This window comes from Microtus ochrogaster, unplaced genomic scaffold (assembly GCF_000317375.1).
Source record: "Microtus ochrogaster isolate Prairie Vole_2 unplaced genomic scaffold, MicOch1.0 UNK1, whole genome shotgun sequence".
Lineage (NCBI taxonomy): Eukaryota > Metazoa > Chordata > Mammalia > Rodentia > Cricetidae > Microtus > Microtus ochrogaster.
In genome coordinates, this window is record NW_004949099.1 from 22,420,959 (window position 1) to 22,426,512 (window position 5,554).

At 43.2% G+C, this 5,554-nt stretch overlaps 1 protein-coding gene across 11 annotated transcripts in view; it reads left to right on the forward strand.

The window, feature by feature from the left end:
• Itpr1 (inositol 1,4,5-trisphosphate receptor type 1) overlaps positions 1-5,554 on the forward strand; it is a 341,711-nt gene that overhangs the window by 216,775 nt on the left and 119,382 nt on the right. The window lies entirely within an intron of this gene.

Sequence of the window (5,554 nt, forward strand, 5' to 3'; positions counted from 1 at the left end):
GAGAGAGAGAGAGAGAGAGAGAGAGAGAGAGAGAGAGAGAGAGAGAGAGAGAGAGAGAGAAATATACATATACACTTATGTGGTTTTATTGCCTGGTACATAGAGTACACGGGATAAAATTATATTTGATTTTTTTTTGTTTGGCTAGTTAATGTAATACCTTAATTTAGATGGAATGAAGCTACCAGATTAGACATGTTATCCAGTGTCTTTTCACTTTAATACACTGTTGTTGAAAATTCTTAATAAATGGCTTAGATACACCTAAGGAAAGTTAAGATACGCCACAGACTTAAGTCTGGAAGCAACACAAGTGATTATGAATTTGAACTGGCTGCCTCAGGAATGGCATTCTGAGAGGCAAATGGCCACTCAGCCCACCCAGCTAGAGCATGGCCAGCCAGGGCTTACACGTGGCCTGTTTAGCTCCATAGAGTTCTCTATGATGAATGCGCTGTGAACACATTTGTCTTTGTTGTAATCAGACACAATTATGCCTGCATTGAAGCAGATGTGCTTGTCGGATGGCAGAGCGATGAAGAGGGGCGGACTCCTGAAAGCCTTCTTCACTGCCTGTAGCACAGTTGTCTTTTCTTGTTTCCTATGTAGTTTTCCCATTTCTGAATTGTTTCCATGCTAAGAGGTCGCTGTGGGCTGAACTTGGTGTGCTGGCCCCTTCAGTACTCCTGTTTCTACCTAGAGTTATGAAGGCATCCCTTTAAATTTCTCTCCCTGAGCTACTGAAACTGAATTTCTATTTGCTTAGGTATAGACTAAGTCAGGGAAAGAAAACCCTCCCCCCTCGGAGTCTAAGTAGCATTATTAAGACACTGTTTGCACCATAGTGATCAGTTGATGTGTTTGCTCGCTCAAGATACAACTTGGTTCTCCTGGCTAGGACTTTATTGCTTGCTTATGGAAAGACTCCACAGTTGGAGCAGGTGTGTTTATAATTATACTCTAGGAAATAGAATACTGTCTGTTTATAAAGGAAGAATGTTCTGGCAGGCACTTAGATTCTTTGAAAATTCCCTGAGGAAGCAACTGTGGCTCCCCTCTGCGTAGTTACCCCTGGCAACAGTCAGAACCCTCGGACACCAACACCCTGTCCCTGGTCCCTCAGGCTATTGGCTCTGGCCCTCTACTCAGAGATGACTGATTGGCCTTTATTATCAGCCCATTCTGGAAACCACCACAGCTCCTGTGGAGTACGCCCCCCACCCCTCAACCTTTCACCAGAGTGTGCTAGTGGAAGCCAGCATCCATAGCTGAGCTTCTACAGAAGTTTAATGAGAGCTCCTGCCGGCTCAGCCCTGAATCCCGAATGTGGGGGGTGGGAGGGGAGTATTAGGCATGCCTGGTCCCTTCATCTCCTCATCAGTGAAGAGCCGCTGCTTTTTGGTGATAAAGGCCAGTTGAGCATGCCAGGAAATGGTTGCTACAAACAACGTAGGAAAAAAGAAAAAGCCCAAGCTTCTCCATCCATGTCAGACCTTTGGGGAAGAGGGTAAAAGAAGGGCAGAGTCATAGATTCCACATAAGGCACGTGCATTGTATGGGCCCTTCCCATCTGCCTCCTAGAGTAAAATTGCATTTGACACCAGAAATAGGAGGGAATTGGTGTTTGTGTTTCTGTTTCTTAGCAAGTAAAGAGGCAGTTTCCATCCTTACCCCTGACTCGGTCTTGTCTACCAGAGATAGGAAGAACAGGGGGTGAAGGGCAGGAAAAGGAAACTTCCTGAGCTATGTCAAGCTTGATGGATTGTTACATGTATGTACTTGTGCACCCCCCTCATCAAGATATAGAAAGCTCCATCACTGGTCATAAATGGCACCAGCTGATGCTAAAGATGTAAACCTGTTAGGTTACAGCCATCGTGTTAAAGGCTGGACACAGCGTGACCCCAGATGCACACAGTATTTTCCCTGCTGAGATTTGCTAAAGAGCCTGTACAAGTTAACATAAAAATTACTCCAGTCTGTCACAAAACATGATAGAAATTCCCTGGAGTTATGGGCAAATGGCATCTGGAGATGTTCCCTAAGCCAGAAGGTCAAGTAGTCACTTCAGAGATCAGGTAAAACTTTGTAGCCTCAAGGCAGGATAGCACCCACTTTTCTAAACTAGGAAGTGCCATTAGCTGTTGAGACGATTGGCTAGGAGTTCAGGCGGAAGTCGGGACTAACAGAGTGGTCCACCTAGGTTTCCTCATTGTGCCCTTGAAAAGGAGTTGGGTGTGCACTGACGTTCTCTGGACGTGCCTACTAGTTTCCATTTGAGATGTGATCTGTTCTGAATTAATGTCACTCCAGGCCTCTGGTGACAGCAAGCAACTTTGCTTTCCTGTACTGCAAAATGAAAAAAATACTAGACAGACATTTCGTGTCACGCAGGGTAGCTGTAACCTGGTTTTATTTTTATTGTGCCCTTAGCTTCTCTCACCTCCAGCTCCTCCTACAAGCCAGTGATGCCACAGACAAGAAACTTTGTAAACTTGAGGATGTGCGAAGGCTGGGGGGTGAGGGGACAGAGAAGCATAGAAATTGTTAGATTTCACCTTCAGGGGGCGTGCTCGTGACGTCCAACCCCGGTGGAGGCGTCCTACTTTTTTACATTGCTGTGAACTGCTGAGTTGGGCATCTGCCAACATTCAGGCAGCCGTTACATAAGACCTTTCTTTTTTTTCCTGGAATTTAGGCTCACTGCTGATGTGCGACCTTCAGCAGTAATTGCCAATAAGTGCAGCAGGAGTGTTTACTCTTAGACACTGGCAACCACAGAGCAAGCTCTCCTCACAGCACACAGAAACCGCTGCAGAGTCTGCTCAGGGCTTCTTCTGTTGGATGTGTTTTCTTTCTTTCTTTCTTTCTTTCTTTCTTTCTTTCTTTCTTTCTTTCTTTCTTCCTTTCTTCCTTTCTTTCTTTCTTCCTTCCTTCTTTTCTTTCCTTCATTCTTTCCAATGCTGAGATTATTCCAGAATGTCTGAAGTGGTATAATTGAGTCAAGCCAGATTGCATTTTTAAATAATGGACCACACTAGTGAGTTCTGATGAAGTCTCTCTGTAAGATATGCATCAGACTACATGGGTGGAGCTATATAATTTTTAAGTTATTTTTGTTTCTAAAGCAAATACAGTTAAAAAGAGAATTGTATTTGCAGATGTGAATATTTAAAATTGTTCTTATAAATGCTAGAAAACTTCTATTCTGGGCTCAGTGTTCTTAAATCTTTCTTTTCTCTTAATGAAGGGGTTGCAAAAACTGATAAAAGATGGGGCCTGGTTAACATAGTTGCAAGCTCATTCATTCTTGTTTTGTTTCCTTTCCCTGAGGTTATAAGTAGATTAAGAAGCAGCTGAGTGCTGATTTAGGGGGCAGGAAATGATAAGTTCTTTTTGCTGTACTGCTGTATCAATCTATCATCCATGTCTTGACTTGTGTTCAGTTTCTGTCGGGATGGTCCACATGGGAACATTGTGTTTAACAGAAACATGGATGCTGTAGGGCTGCAGAAGAATTCCTCTTAAGGACAGTAGAAAGCCAAGCCTGTTCACAGGCCCGGCTGTGTGCTGGTCCAATAATAGACACACATGAAAGGAATGGATGGAGAGATGGACAGGTGTGAGGGAGTTGCTGAATTGCAAACACCAGAAATAACCTGGGAAGTCTCTAGGCTTCTTTAAGAATTACCAGGCATGATAGCATATGTGCATTTTTCCATAAGAAATCAGATACTTTATATGTAAAGTAGGCACATGAGTATCTTCTATTCACGCAACCCATTACTTGATTAACATCAGTTAGGATGCCCTGATTATTGGCCTCATCCTGGAAGGACATTGAGGGTCCAGAAACTCGAGGTAGTATTCAGAGTTCCACTTACATGTTTGCTTATCATTTGAATGTTTGTTTCTATTAAGTTACATTTGGCTGAGCTTCTCTGAATGTCCTGGGAAGACTTAAAATCAAAGGATCAATATGATGAAGCAGTCTGGTACACTGCTTGGTTTTCAGGTTCATAACTAGGCCTGTTAATCACCCACCAGCTTCCAAGAGCTCACTGTAATTAGCGACGTTAGCAGCATGCACTAGGAGGGAGAAATAAAACCTAGAATATTTATGCCTTAAAATGTTATTCCTTAAAATGTTGTCTGAAACCTTGCCATTCAAGTCAAATGATAATAATAACCACTGAGAAAAACTAAATTCATTCATCATATTCTCCTTGTGTTTACTGATATTAGTATTATATTTATATAGCTATTTTTGGAACATGTATCCTTTATTATTATATTTACCAGAGCTGCATCTTACTACTATAGAATCAGCTTATCCCCAAGGAACTATGACTTCAGTCATCAGAGAAGAAAGTGCTGGTGTGGACTGTTGCTTGTTTTACCTAATTATATTCCTGGTTTGATCAGGTCTCTGCCATGCCTGAACTCAAGTTATATTGTTTAGGGCACTTGGCTATTAGGTTTTTAACAATGAAGTTTACCGACAATAGACGATGCATTATTTGATACTTTAGCTGGAAGGAATCCCAACAATGCCCCAGTCTCCCTGAACAGGTGAAGAGACAGAAGCCCAGGGAAGTTCTTTGGTGACCAAAGAGGCCTGATAGAGGCCCTTACCACATGGCATCAACCAATGCTCCTGGCCTTTCCCTTGTGGACCCACTAATAGAAAAACCCTAAAACTTGTCTTTCTGGACAGCAAGGCCTCCATGCATCCTCTGCTGTCCCAAACAGCTTCATAAGGTTTTCAGGGAAAACCTTAAAAAGATAATTTAAATTTCATTTTAAAAATCAAACTAACTTTAGAACAAGCACAATCATCTCGGGAGAAGAAATATGGAAATTCCCCGTCTCACTCTAAGAAAGAAATGCTGATAGCCTCTGCAGAAGAACTGAAGATGCCTCCCTGGACAAAGAGAACCAATGCAAAGTAAACAGTTAAACAAGGGGGTGAGGGTGGGGAGAAAATACCAGTTCCGGTCTCAGCTTCTTCGTTTCCTTTGGCTTTGGTTTTGTTTGGCAGGGGAATAAGAGGGTAGCTGCTTGGGTTCCTAAAGGAAATCCCTGCCTGTAATCCTTTTGTTCTAATCATATAGAATGAACCTAAGGGACATGCCTGCGGGAGTGTGGCCAACACAAACGGTGGAAGACAGTACCTTCCGTCCCTGTCTCTGGCCGTACTACCGTGTATGGACAGTTGCTTTCACGCTGCCGTTTCTTACTTGTCTGTTTCCCACTAAGAACAGAAAGCAAAACTGTTTACGCAGTTTCTTGTTTTAGCCTAAAGCAGGCAGAGCGGAGAGTAGAGCTAAAGGGGCCATCTTGGATTGTGTTACCATGTTTACCATTCTGACAGTACACACCTCACCTCTGTTTTATTTTCCTTGCTGTGCTGAAGGCTTTCGGCCATCGTGTTTCTCCCCACCCTCTTCAGGAGGCTGGGTGCTTTGTACCAACTTCTTCTCCCCAGAAGTGATAGTGTTGGATTACACACACACACACACACACACACACACACACACACACACACACACCC